This window comes from Archocentrus centrarchus, chromosome 12, assembly GCF_007364275.1.
Source record: "Archocentrus centrarchus isolate MPI-CPG fArcCen1 chromosome 12, fArcCen1, whole genome shotgun sequence".
Taxonomy (NCBI): Eukaryota; Metazoa; Chordata; class Actinopteri; order Cichliformes; family Cichlidae; genus Archocentrus; species Archocentrus centrarchus.
Window position 1 is genome coordinate 20,266,453 of NC_044357.1, and position 15,698 is coordinate 20,282,150.

General features: G+C 39.8%; 1 pseudogene; it reads right to left on the reverse strand.

The window, feature by feature from the left end:
• LOC115789750 (coxsackievirus and adenovirus receptor homolog) overlaps positions 1-15,698 on the reverse strand; it is a 78,443-nt pseudogene that overhangs the window by 8,626 nt on the left and 54,119 nt on the right.

Sequence of the window (15,698 nt, forward strand, 5' to 3'; positions counted from 1 at the left end):
GCCCATCAGATTTTGCACACACCTGCAGAGGTCCGTCCATTTTATTCTTTTAAATCAAATTCTTAAATGTGTCATTTTGTAATGGACAGTTTCTTTAAACTTGGTTGGTCTCAACTTTAGGACCCAGTTGTATTTATAAAAATATATGTTAACATTACCAATAGTAGACAAGGGTAATCCAAAGAAAACTATATATAGGTTTCCTGAGACTAAGATGTACGAGTATGAGCATATTTTTTCCTCCAATATATTTCCTGGCAGTAAAGAAAATGATTAATATGCCAGTCTCATACTGTTCCTACCTGCTTTTATTCTATAAGATGTTGTTAATCATGTTGCAAATCCTTGGTTGTGGGCCACCAGCCTCAGGGTTGACACCTCTTGTGTAGTCTGCACTTGAAATAAAAATGAATGACTATGACTGATTCACTGCTTGAAGCTTAAAATTGAGCATTTATTCAAGGGGGTATGGACCTGACAAGATGCATTGGGGCCTGCTCCAAAGATCATAAGGCCCAAAGAGAAACTCTTTTTATGGCTCCAAAGGATGCAGATGGTTTCTTTGAGTCTTAAACTAAATGATGATCTCATCTGTATAGGCAGGCTGTATCACAGACTGTACTTCCCACTGGTGCTCTCCCTGTCAACAGATTCATTCCCTGTGAGCCTGCTCTGCTCTGCCTCTCATTTCTGTCTTGTTTAGATGCACTACTGTACATAGATTGTCCTCATTTAAGGTATTTTGCTTAAAATTGAGTAGTTCTTCTGCTTATATTTAGTCAGCGCGCTTATTTTTTGTCGCTGCCTTTGCCTTTTTTTTCTCCGTTTGCATCACAGGAAGCCAACAGGATCTGTGGACCTACAGGGAGCAGGATTATTCTAGCTTTACACTTGTGTGAATTTGTGATTTAACACTGAAAAGTTAGTGAATAAACTACACGTTCTTGCCATTGAACGTGTCCTTCACACGTCATCGTTAGAGGAGCTTTTAGCACAACTCCAAAGAGAAGAGACTTAAGAGGATGAACCTGAACATCTAGGTCTTTTGTGATCTCATGTGTGTATCATCAATCATGCATGTGAACAGGAGCATTCTCTGTGAGCGTGCTTTCTTACGTCTGTTAGCATTCAGGTTGAGCCTGCAGCTTTCTACTCCAACAGCATTGTTCACTTCACAAAGGTAGAATCCTGCAAGGCTCTGTGAGTGGTTGCTGATTTTCAGCTCTCCGGTCACACTGTCTGAGAGAATTTGCACGTGTCCACAAACACTGATTAGTTTGAGCAATGTGTACTGTACATGCATTATAAGGTGCTCAAATGAAAACTGAAAAACAAAAAAAAAACCCTGAAGCTCATTAGCATGCAGTTTTGGAGCAGATTTTCATGCATGCAGCCAGAGTTGGACACTGATCAATGTAATTTGTAGCAAAAATGTTAAGAACTCAGGAAATGATTCTTGTGAAACAAAGAGTGAAAAAAAATGGGGAGAAATGCACATAAAATGCCACCACTACACTAGACTTGCTTTAAATAAGCTACAGGGTGTAAGTTATTATTATGTTCGGTCATGTAAGCAATCAGCATAAACAATGATAAAGTAAATTTTTCTGGAAAAAAAAAAAGTTGAAAGACTTAGCAAATAATGGACAATCAAAAATAAAATGATTTTCAGAGATTTGCTCACACAGCATCAAATAATACAGTGCCTCAGTCCCAAGCCTCCAACACACACACACACACACACACAGGCTCAAACACACACTGGTACTCACACACATTCTATTTGATGTGCAGTATCATGGTGACATCAGCAGAGGTCAGACTTACTCTGTGTGGCTCCAGCAGGAATGGGGCCAGCTCCCTCTCTCCTCCACGTGTATTCCAAGGGAGCGGAGCCTTTTGGAGACTTGCAGTGCAGAGACACAGGACTGCCAATCAGATCCTCTCCCTCCACCCAACACTGAGGTACAGACGGCTTCACTGAAATCATACAACAAATGGATAATTTTCCATTGCCGTCTCCATTTTATTTCCTCAAAGAAAAAACAAACAGCTCAGCTTTATAGCTGTAGGATGAAAAGGGAGCAACCTTTTTGACTGACTTTTGCCACATAGATTCAAGTCATATAGATGGGTGTTACTAACAATATGAAGAGCTTTTTTTTAAAACTCATATATCCAGTAAATTACAGGGGGAAAAAAAGCATGCCTCCAAGACATGCAAATCAGTGACTGAAGACCAAAATCTATGTGGAGTTAAAACTTGATGGCTAATGATGGCAAGGCTGAACAATTCAGATGTCAATGCTGTCTTGTTTTAGAGAGATATGAGAGGGTCGAAATTGCTACCCATTAGAGTGAGACTGATAATGTTAAACAATGCGTCTGAGCATTTTGCACATTTAAGTCTGTTCCCAACAATTTACATACTAAAAGAAGAATTACGAAAATCTGTCCACCAATTTCTCAGGATATTTTTTTTTTCAACCAATTATTCCATCCACAAGCGCACAAAGAACCTAATCTATAAAATGAATTGTTGGCTCCCAGGACTGCCTCGTGTTCCTGTCAGCAAGAAAATAGCTATGGGTTATCTGCTGACATATAAGAGTGTGGTATGGATATTTATTTAACAATGTGGGCTTTTCATTGAAAAGGGGGATGATTTTATCTGGAATTTTAGCAGAACACTTAAAGGCTGCTTGAAAACATTGGAAGCTGTGACAGATAAAGGTAATCTGGGGTCAGACAGATTAGGCTGTTCAGGTCATTTTTTTACTAAATTGAAACAAACTGCATAACAATAATTTTATGTTTTCTTATTATTCTTTGCCCCAAGATTGAAACATAGCTTAGGCGATCTATTGGAAACTTCTTTATTGTGAACAATTCACAACTACAAGAAGAAGAAGAAGAAGAAACAGCCTTTATTGTCCCACAGAGGGGAAATTTGGGTGTAACAGCAGCCGCAGTTATTATAAATATAAATAAAGATATAATAATTCACACTATTAAGAAAAGAATATATATAAAATCAACAAACAATATTAACCTTAATACTACTAATAATAATAACACTATATACAATGTGCATGATGTGCCGGACTATTTACAGTATATTATATATTATCCTACATTGTGTAGGCTATTGTGGTTTTTGTTGGGAGCAGTGATGGTTATACAGTCTTACAGCTGCTGGGAGGAAGGATCTGCGGTAACGCTCCTTTGTGCATTTGGGATGCAGCAGTCTGTCACTGAAGGAGCTCTCCAGCTCAGCAACAGTTTCATGCATGGGATGGGAGACCTTGTCCATCAGTGATGTTATTTTGGTCAGAGTCCTTCTGTCTCCCACCACCTGCACTGAGTCGAGAGGACATCCTAGGACAGAGCTGGCTTTCCTGATGAGCTTGTCTATCCTCTTCCTCTCAGCTGTAGACAAGCTGCTGCTCCAACATACTGCTGCATAGAAGATGGCTGATGCCACCACAGAGTCATAGAAGGTCTTCAGGAGTGTCCCCTGCACTCCAAAAGACCTCAGCCTTCTCAGCAGGTAGAGTCTGCTCTGACCCTTCCTGTAGAGCGCATCAGTGTTATGAGTCCAGTCCAGTTTATTGTTTAGGTGAACACCCAGGTACTTATAAGAGTCCACTATCTCAATGTCCACTCCCTGGATGTTCACCGGTGTCCGTGTGGTGGGTCTGCGCCTGCGGAAATCCACCACCAGCTCCTTGGTTTTAGCGGCGTTGATCAGGAGGTGGTTCCGCTGGCACCAGTCCACAAAGTCCTGAGTCCACTGTCTGTACTCTGAGTCATCCTCACCTGTGATGAGGCCAACTATGGCAGAGTCGTCAGAGAACTTCTGCAGATGGCAGCGTGGGGAGTTGATGGAGAAGTCTGCAGTGTAGAGGGTGAAGAGGAACGGTGCCAGCACAGTTCCCTGTGGGGCCCCCGTACTGCAGACCAGCCTGTCAGAGACACAGCCCTGTGTCCTCACGTACTGTGGGCGGTCAGTGAGGTAGTCCAGTATCCACTCGGAGATGTGGTGGTCCACTCCTGACAGTTCCAGCTTGTCTCTCAGAAGTCCTGGCTGGATGGTGTTAAAAGCACTGGAGAAATCAAAGAACATGATCCTCACAGTGCTTCCCGGCTTCTCCAGGTGGGTCAGAGCTCGGTGCAGGAGGTAGATGATGGCGTCATCCACCCCGATGCCAGGCCGGTAGGCGAACTGCAGCGGGTCCAACGAAGACGACACCATGAGGCGTAGATGGTTGAGGACCAGCCTCTCGAGGGTCTTCATTAGATGCGATGTCAGGGCTACCGGCCTGTAGCTGCTAAGATCCTTTGGATGTTTGGTCTTTGGTACCGGTACCACACAGGAGGTCTTCCACAGTTGTGGTACTTTCCCCAGCTTCAAGCTCAGGTTGAACATGTATCCCATGATGCCACACAGCTGATCTGCGCAGCACCTCAGGAGCCTGGAGCCTGGAGCCTGGAGCCAATTGTACTATATGCTGTGTATCCGCACCAACGTTGCATATTATTCTTTTTGATTCAGGCCCCACAGGACCTCTGGTGGAGTTTTTAAAAGTGCATAAATTATTTCGCTCCATCATGAAACACATTATTTAATATCATACTCAACCTTAATTCTGGCAGTGAGGTGACTGCCCTCTACCCCAATACCTGCTCATATTCTTCAAAATAGATTTGACTAAGTAAGTTCCTTTATCCAATTTTAAGATTGGATAAGACAAATGGCTCTTAGTGAAGTGTCATTAGTTTTAGACAAAGCCATCCTCCTTCAGTTCATTCATTTCCATTTGTAAAATTGCAAACACACCGGTCTCTGTTTGCAGCAAACCCCATCTGCTGATGAAGACTGATGTCCACACAAAGTTCGCAAGTTCAGATAGTGTAATTCAATCATGCAAATACTGAATCTCCCACAATTAATTATGAGACACTGCAAAAACATAAAAAAAGTCTAAAACATGATAAGTTCTGAGTAATGTGTTTTGTAATGTGTTACCAAAAAGGAGTAAAGTGCAAGTTCTAACATAGCAGGGAGAATGTATTTCAGATTAAATGGTTTAAGCACTAGATAAAACCTTCCAATTTAATACAAATTTGGAACCGATTTCTCATCAGATAAAGAATTTTTCTTACACAGAGCAAAAAATGAACAGTCAAATCCATTTCTAACAGATGATTTATTATCACCAAGACCCACATAACCATTTGAATACCTGACTATAGAAACCAAGGAATCCAGAGTATGGAGGTTTTATAAAAGCAGGTGTACTGCACATTATGACATGTCAAGGCAGTATTAAGTTCTTTAATAGAACTGGGGCCTCCTGAAGTACTAAACACCAACAACACTGCAGCTTGGAAGGGGGATGGACATAAATACTGCAGCTAGTTGACATCTACATTAACCCCCCTAAAGCATTCCCTTACCCATTACCACAAGTGTCATCTTGTGCATGTCCACTCCAGGTGCCTTCTTCACTTTACACTGGTAGGTAGCACTGTGAGCAGGTGACAGCGGAGTGATCGACAGTGATGCGTCACCCGTCGTGGGATCACCAGCAGCGAAGCTGAGCCCTTTTTCAAATGCGTGGTTACCATAGAAATACTCCATGCCATCGGTATAGGATACAAGCTGATGGAAAAAACAAAGACAAATACAAGCGTAATTCAGCAACTGAGTGACACTCAATTAATGCTACATGCAGTGTTATTGAATTAAATGTAACAAGAGTGGTTGGTTAAAATTACCACCAACCTTGGACCTCTAAGGTGTCTTTTTAAAATCATTTTTAGCTCAGTGTTTTAATTTTAGAGCACGTTCACTGTGGCTCAGTCTCACCACTCTCATCAGTCTCATTTCCAGCATCAGCAGGGAGCAGCAAAACAATAAAAAAAAAAAAAAAAAAATACTACCTGCCACACACCGCAAGGCAGAATAACTAGTTAGTAAGAAATGGAAATACAGTAAGAGATATTTCTCTCACTTAACCGAGACCAAATCAGGGAGATCTATAGCGTATTTGCTCAATTTAGAAAAGAGAAACAACTCTGAATGAATGCTTATAGGTTTTGGTTTGAAAAGGATGATGGGGCTGGTTCCTGTTTGCTGGATCTGTAAATGGAAAATAGCTGATCACACATTAACATAACATCTCTATATGCATTTTTAAGTCAGATGTCAGAGCTGTGTGTTTATTAGTTCTCTAAAGTGGACCTTATTTTCTGCCATGTATGCTGTTACAGTGTCACATTAAACATGGCCCAGGTGATGAGGTCACTGCATACAGGTAGCCTCTGTAAGCCAAAACTCGTGCTTTATGTGCTCCACATTTTTTCTTGGCTCTGCGTGATGTCAGTGAGAGCAGATATCCCTCATTAAGATCATTTCAGTCACGCATCTCTGGGTGCAACCCCATTTGCCAGCTGTTCAAACCTTTGTCAGCCAAACAGAAGAAATTTGGCTTAAAGGAATAGAGGCTTTTAAGAGAGAGGAACTAAAATAGTTTTTTCTTTTTTCCAGACAGAAATGAAAATCTGTACCAACGCCCAGTATAAGATAAATGATGAATATTTTGAACTGTGAATTATGCAAAACCGCCCCCTAGTAGAGTACAAAAATAAAGACAGAGAGCTGGAAATGTGCATAAATAGGTCTACTGATTTACAATAAGCAGTAAAGTCTGCACTGTTTTATGCGTAAAACTACAGTATATTACATTCAATTTTGAGTTGAACCAATATTTTACAATGTTTTTATTCAGTACACTGTATAAAGCAGCACATAGTAGATCTGGTCAATCTTTGTGTCGAGTTTGGTAAAATCCCTGCTGCACGAGGCGAGAGATGAGAGGGAAAAAATATTCTCCCAAGTCTTAAACACTAATGACTTGTTTAATTTAAAAGGCAAATGGGATAAACAACTAATTCCTGTGAAATTAAAATGCAGTGAGAGTCCATCCACTCGCCAGTCTCCTTGACTGAACTTTAGTTTAGACTTACAGGCTTGGGGCACAAGTACATCACATGAGGTTTAGAAGAGAAGATGATGTGAAATCTGAATAGATTAGAAGATTTAGGGATTGTTTATCATGCATGCAGGGTGGGGTGGATGGGGAAGAATATCAGGAATGATTAATGACAGATGGGTATCAATAAGGTACCAAAAAGAGATGGGCTAACTACAAGATGATAGTCTGTCCAGCTCTGCTATGCAGGTCAGGGAAACTGGCAGATTGCTAAGATTTGCACAGGATTTACATTGGGACTAAAAATGATAGGCAGGATTAGGAGTGAGTATATCAGAGGAACAGCTCAGTTTGGATTGACAGATGCAGGACTGAGTAACGAAGGCAAGGCTGAACTCATCTGGAAATGTGAAGAGGAGCGAGACCTGGTATACTGGGATGAGCATTTTGGAGAGAGAGCTGTCTTGCAAGAGGAAAAGGGGAAAAAAAAAAAAAAAAAAAAAGCCAAAGAGGAAGTTTATGGATGTGATGAGAGAGGATTTGCAGGTGGCTGGAAAGACAGAGAAAGATGCAGAGGGCACGACGGGATGCAAACAGATGATCTACTGTGGTGATGAATAACAGGAGCAGAAAAAAATAATAAGCTGACCTAATTGTGCTCAGAATCCCGATTCTCTGAAGTACGGTAAGAAATATTGAAGAACACTTTTCATTTCATGGACCTTCGTTTTCAAATCATCTGCTAACAATTTCAAAGGCCATTATTCGAATAATTTTGCAATTTAGAAATAATTTTATGGAAAAATGGAGATGGCATTCAATTCAGTTCAATGAAGGACTTGGCAGTCCTTTTAGTGAGTGCCGCAGCAGGTCAGAAATACAGGTATGACTCAGTTGTAACATGAAAGAGTAGCATCTCAACAACTCAATGAATAATGAGCAAACATTGCAACTTTTTAAACTATAGAAGCTTTTACTAGGACAATCTGTACTAAAGAACATATTCTCAAAATTAATTGGCACCTTAGACCCAAACCATGATGCATTACCATTTGCATCAAGGTCTACTTTACAAATGCTTGAAAGGGCATAAAAGAATAGCTTATATATACACTGATGTTTAATCCCTATAAATCTAATCCTGATGATATTGTATAGATAATATCATCGGGATCAATCTCTCATTACTTCTTACCATTTGATCTTTCTGTGTGGTGTCTGGACTGACCACAGACCATTCGATGTCAAGTTCTCCAGTGTCCTGAGGGCTCGTTTCATAGCTGCACCCCAAAGTCACACTCTCTCCCTCTGCCTTACGGATGGTCTGCGGGCCCTTGGATGTCACCTGCAATCCTTGCGTGCATCCCAGTTTTGAAGAAATCCAGAAGAGTCGCATCAAAGGAATGCAAACATTAAATAGACATAAGATACTGCATTAGACAATGAAGCTTGAGAACCCCAGCCCCCCATCCCAGATTCTCAGATTACTCCATTTACTGGAATACATTTTCTATCCTGCTATACAGCAACAGTTGGGATAAAGCAGACCATACACCACCAATCCCATTATGCACAGGTCACATCACGTACTCAGGCATTGATGTCTCCCTCAGGCTGTCAGAGCTTGTTGGGCTCAGCTCGACTCCACTACTTAAAATAATAAACGATGACCTTGAGTGTTGGATGAACCTACCACTATTCATAACAGGCAGAATTTCAATCATTAAAACATCAATACCTTCCAAAAATAAATGATTTATTTTAAATTATTTCAGCTCATCCAGCTGCCACCTATAAAAATTTCCCAGCCTTTCAAAATTCTACTGGAAAAGCAAGAAATCAAGAATAAAGAAAAAACAGCACGACAAAAATAAAACTATAAAGAGGACTAGAAGCACTATGTTTTTAATCACTACTCTCATGTAAAGGTGTTACCGGGGACTTATGCTTCAGTTGAAAATCTACGCTGTGACCGGAAAACCCTCTGAACCCCTCGCCTTAATCTATGACGTAACCTGACATGCATCTCAAGAGAAATGTAAGTACACATCGGGTGGACACAGCCTGCAACGCTTGGGATTGGCCTGTTCAGAATATTTTTTCAGTGCAGTTTTTTAATTTATCAGTAAGAGAATGTAAGAAATAATACGTCCCACAGTCCAAAGACACGCAGTTAGTGGGGTTTGATTAACTGGTGATTCTAAATTGCCCATAGGTGTGAATGTGAGTGTGAATGGTTGTCTGTCTCTCTGTGTTAGCCCTGCCAAGGGTCCTGCCTCTCGCCCTATGACAGCTGTGATAGGCTTTTCTTGGAATATTTGCAACACAAATTAGCCATCCAGCCAAAACTTAATATTGCAGTCATCATCCTAGATCTTCCTCCCGCACCCTTGGCACTAATCAAGATCCCTCTCTACAAAAAAATTTAAAAAACCTCCTCCAAAATACACAGAAAATATTGCAATCAGACAAAACACTAAAATTGGATCTGAGTTTATTCATCACTCCAGATGACAACTTGTAGAATCAAATACAAAGTACTTCACATAGCTCACTTCAATTGGCAACATTTTTTTAAATTCATATTAGAAATATTATGCAGTGTACAAAATAGTAGCTATGTTCACTCTACTTCTCTCTGCACACCAGTTACACAACTTTAGAAAGATAACACCAGGTCACTATCTGTCTTTCAGTGCTGCCACTGTCTCCGTCGCTCTGCCTACCAAGAGACATAGTAGCAGATTTAACAGGGAAAACAGATTGTTCAATGCAGCTCAAACTATAGCTGAGAAAATTATTCTTTTGAACTGGAAAACTAGAATTTATATACATATGACATACTGGGGGAAAAAAAAAACTTAAAGACTACATCTCTAAAATGAACTCTCCCTGCTTTTGGCAAGTGTGATTCAATGGCCCAGTTCTTGGTGATATCTAGACTCCCAAAGGCTCACATATGCCCCCATTTCACTAGGATATTTCCACACAAATGAAAGCAATGTAAAATGTGATAATAATGGCACAGCAAAAAATACTTATTGTAATAATGCTCAAAAACAAACCAAAGCAATATAAATGTTATTCCCAGGGCATGGCTAAACCCTCCACCGCTGTCATTCTGAAGTCCAGGGCTCATGCACTTCTTCCCCCACCATCATTTGACTTTGTTTTCCTCTCCCTTGATTCTCCCATTTCTAATGTGCCCTCCTGGTACATCACTGTTGGTCATAAGCAGGTGCACAAGTACCCTTACAGGTATTCTTAATATTTTGTCCTCTCATGTCTAAATTGTATTTGTTTTGGTTCTCATCGAGCCTCATCTGTGTATATTGTTTTGCAAAGAATAAAGAAATAAAAAAGAAATTAATTACATAAACATATTACAACTGATACTAATTCCTAATCCCTTATTTTTGTTGTCAGTGATAAATGTCCTATTTTCACACTCACTGGCCACAGTTTACAGTCTCCACATCTAACATTGATTCTAGATATTTTCTTAAAGGAACTCCGTGTATGAAATGACAACAAACAAAAACATAATAGTTTTAGCCAAATGCCGCAAAAGGAATATGAAAAGCACTTAGACAAATTAAATTAAGAGAAATTTAAGACTGGTTACAATTTCTTTAAAAAGCAGCTCTCCAGAAGAAAAATGAGATTCAGAGAGTAAGTTACTCTATGCTGTTCTTGGCAAAACTAATCTTAAACAGCTTTACATCATTGCATTGGCTCTGTCACAAGGCCAGCATATTCAACCTCAACAAGAGAAACTGGCTTTTGTAATATGCGAACATTGTGAATTAGCTCCACAAGGATGGAGAAAAATAAAAGGAGGGGAAAAAAACACAAAATACATGAAGCCAGATCTGGTCTCAGAATACCCTTTGACGAGAATGTGAGGCAGAACAGTAACATTGCTTCTCGCACGTGTTCAGTTTAGTTTAACTGTAGCAATTGTTGTAATTTATAGTTGTGGTCAGAGTTTACATGCAGTCAGCATGGGCTTTTAATGATTTCCTTGAACTTTTAATGACTGTACAGCACACACTTGACTTTAAAAACAAGAATTGAGTACACAAGTTTGAATGTATTTTAGATTTTCCCTAATTCACACAGGCTCAAATGTGTACATTCAGCAGGTGATTATCTGATCCTCTGCTCAATTTGTAAGTTTGTTCACTTCCAAAAAACAGATACTCACAGGACTGAGGTTTGGAGACTGGCTGGGCCACTCCATGACCTTTATGTGCTTCTTCTTCATCATGGCCCCGTCCACTGACCCCTCAATGCAGTGAAGTCATCCTGTACCCTTAGCAGAAAAACAGCCTCAAAGCATAATGGTTCCACCTACATGCTTGAATGTGGGGATGGTGTTCTCTGAGTCATACTCAACATTTCTCTTCCTCTAAACATGGGTCGAGCTGATGGCAGAGAACTCAATTTTGGTTTCATCTGACCACAGCACTTTCTCCCAAACCTTCTCTAAATCATTTAGATGTTCACTGAGAAACGTGAGATGCTCTTATTCATGTGCCTTCTGGAGCAGGGGGACCTTGCAGGTACTACAAGATTTCAATCCATTACGGTGTAGTGTGTCACCAGTGGTGTTTTTGGTGACTGTGGTCCCAACTGCCTTCGGATCATTAACAACGGCGGATCCACCACCTCTCTCATGATCATCATCACCCCATGAGGCAAGATCTTGGAGTTCCAGACCGAGAGCAATTGATGGGCATTTTATATTTCTTATATTTCTGAATAATCACACAAACAGTTGTCATCTTCTTACCAAGCTTCTTGCTGATGGTCTTGTAGCCCATTCCAGCTTTGTGCAAGTCTATAATCCTGTCCCTGATGTCCTTTGGCAGCTCATTGGTCTTGCCCGTGATGGAGGAGAGGTTGGAATGGAAGAAATTGATTCTGTGGACAGGCGTGCTTTATACACATAACGAATTGAGATCAGGAGTATCTCTAATTGATTGATTGAATGATTGCAATCTGTGTACCACATGGGCACAGTGCCAATATGTGGGAGCCAGAATTCTGGATGGGCTTTACTTATTTCCTTCAATGAATCAATTGATTTATAACTTTTTATGTAATGTGATTTTTGGTTGATATGCTCCCTTTCCATTAAAATGAAACTACCATAAATATTAGAGACTGTTCATTTCTTCGTAAGTGAGCAAACTTACAAATCTTGTAAGTATAGCAGGGGATCGAATAATCATTTCTTCCACTGTACACCTCCACTAATATTTGGTTAAATGTTTGTTAGCTAGTTGCACCTTGACCAGATGCTTTTGGTAGTTATCAACAAGCTTATGGCATAGCTCTGGCTGGATATTTGACCACACTTCTCGGTAGAATTGGTAGAGTTAATTTAAATTGGTTGTTTTCCTGGCACTGACCTGGCTTTTAAGCACGCTCTACAAATTTTCAATAGGGTTGAGAAGGCATTCGTCTTCTGGAGAATGTGTGGCTTTTGTCCATGTGGACAGCTGCAAATTTCAGTTGAGCCTGAAGATGTCTCTTTTGAAACAGGGTAGTTGGAACCCTCTCAGTCCATGGCAACGTAAAACCCGCTTCACTGTGGATAACGACGCTAGTGTTTCCAGTTTGTGGCAGGCCTGAGCTGTAGTGGTTCTTCTCCAAGACCTTGGTAAAGTGGGGACACATTCAAATAACTTATGATTTTATGATCTTGGAGGTGTTTAGAAATGGCTGCAAGAGGCCTTCGGAGCCTGTGTAAATCTGCAATTCCTTTTATCTTCCCCGAGCTCCTTGGACTTTCCCATTGCTTTGACCAAAACTCACTGAATGCTATGAAATGAGTCCTTTTTATGCCAGCAGAGAGAAAACTACCAGTTTTAGTCAATTATTATCACCAATAAGAAGTTAATTGGCTGTGGCCTTGTCAAGTTAAAAGACACTGCAGAACCTTCAGCACTACTTATTAAAATCTTCCAGTTAATGTCTCCATACATTTGAGTCTGTATGTAATAATAATAATAATTTTAACCCTGTGTAGATTAGAGTAAAAATAAATTCAAACTTGTGCACTCAGATGTGTGCTGTACAATCATTCCACCCTGGAAAAAGAAGAGCTCAAAGAAATCATTAAAAGACACAAATTACTATGATATTCATGTCTATGATGAGTGTATCTAAACAAATAAATTAAACTGCATTAGTCTATAGTACATACAAATATTTTAAATATACTTTTCAGTGAAAGTAAGACGAGCTGTCAGTGTAAGCCACATCTGATAAAAGAAAGAAAAAAAAGAAAGAAACACGTGAGCTCAAATCCCTGGAACATTAAGTAGTCAACAATCATCTCCAAACATAATCTCTGATTGGACAGACTGAGTACCATGGTAACATTGGAAAACTAACACCACTGAGCTCTTACAGTATGTCTCAGCAGTCTTCAATAGAGAATAGGTGTGAAGGTCTCAGTAACTGTCTATAATAAAGACGCTTTCTTTAATGCCACGTCATGTAAAACAGAACAATGTGGTACATAAATGTGCCATATTTACCATTTATGCATGCATGCATAGTTTTATTCATGTATGTGTGCTTACCTGAGCTCAAGAGAACTGCAGCACATAACAAGAATACAGAGAGCCAGGGAGGGCAGCTGAGGTAAAATGCTGTTGTCAGGTGGGTGCAGATTTGTCTGAACATACTGTTCCTGTTTACAATAAAGTCATTTGTAGCAGCTGGTCACAGTAATGAGTACAGTGTCTTTAAATATATAATGTATATCAATCATATGAAAAAAGAATCATACTGAATTACTTTATACTGATATTACCTGAATGTAGGCACTGCACGCACATCTATCCATGGAATACAAAGGAACAAGTAACAGTGGACCGCCTGTTGCTCTATTTTAATGGGAGCTCCTCCTATATTCCCACCTCATTACCATAAAGCTTTCTGATTGGACAGTGACCACTTTACCAAAAGGTTACCTTGATATTGCTATTCAGCTCTTAATACTGCTTTTAACATCCTGCATCCTTCCCTCTGTAATCACAACTTGGTGAATAAAAATTATGAACAATTTCGGAAAACCAATCAAAATGTGCTTGAGGAAATCTGTGTCCGGGCAGCTGAATAACAATGCAATGCAATCTCTCTGTAAACAAGGGAAACTGGAGGAGCAAACAATGGCAGGGAAACTCGGGGTGCTAATTTGAAGAGAGCTGAACTCTACTGAAAGCAAATCACCTGCCACAAATTGCTGCTTTGTCTACACTCAGCTTTGTGTATTCTTTTCCCTAGTTGTCTGTTTCTGTTCATTCTCCTATTACCCATTAACTATATTTTTATTTATTTATTTATTTTTTTAAATCAAAAAATAAAAAGAATTCTTTCTGGAAACACACAATTACTGTACACTCCCTGGTATTTGTTGAATACACAATACAAAAATCTCCAATTTGTCAAATGTCCACGGCTTCAAATAAATGTTATTAAAAGAGAATACATGAAGTTTAAAATGAGGAGAAGCTAGTTCTGGTTTTTCAGTTTTAGTAAGCAAGGTGGGTTATTTTATTTATTTAATTTTTTTGTGTGGAAATAACACCTGTAAAGCTCATGTCTGTGCTACAAGAAAAGGGTGAGATATTCTTCAGCAGGCAAATGTTGAAAATACATCAGAAGCAAAGCTTTATCTGAATTACAGCAAACAAATAACACTTCTTTCAAATCTTTATGTGAATTTTCTCTGCTAGTCACTTTACGTGTTTTAAAAGCTCATTTGAAAACTCATTTTATCTAAAGCACTACTGGATAAAGCAGCGCTGTCAGGAACATCTAAAACCCAGCTAACCTCCTCTTTGACCTTGCACACCCACTTATTTCAAACTTTGAAAATACACTGTGAAGTTTTCTGAGTAACTACTTAAAAAAAAATACTTGTCTAGAAATAGGATGGATTCTGTGGGAAGAAATTACATTTAAAAGCATGAAACCGTCACTGTTCTCTTTTCCCAAATTACTTTAATGTGAACCTTTTTTACGAAACCTGTTCAGGACTTCCTCTGGAAGCTATGTGCCCTGCACGTTAGATTCGATTCAGCATTGCATTTCACCCAGTAAGTACCAGTGTGATGATATGCAATTTATGCAGAATGGTTTCCAGATAGAGACAGAGCAGTTCCTTACTACACTGTTATATATGGTTGGTGAGACATTGAGTTGCTATCAAAGATGCAGTAGAAGTTACTTTTGGGGTTTTAGCTGCTGATAATCTCACTGCTGGGTTTGCTTGCTGGGTTGTAATTCACTGGACACTCAGTCACTTAAAGCTTAAAGGCCATCATCAGCTCTGTGTTCTTCTTAACATTAATGTCCAAAGATGACCTCTACAATAAGTTGTGGACACAGTTTTTATGTTAAAATCTGCACCCACACTGGTGGTAAATGGAACAGTTCTTTTATAGTGCTTTTCTACTCTACATGAGCAGCCAAAGTGCTTTATACAGCATGTCTCATTCACCCATTCACATACACAAATCACACTTCGATGGATGCCTCAGTAGCAACGTCCGGTTCAGTATCCTGCCCAAGGATTCTTTGGCATGCAGAATGGATCAGCCAAGAAACCAACCACCAACTTTCCAATTTGTAGATGATCTGCTCTACCTCTTGAGCCACGGCCACACAAGCTGCCCAGGT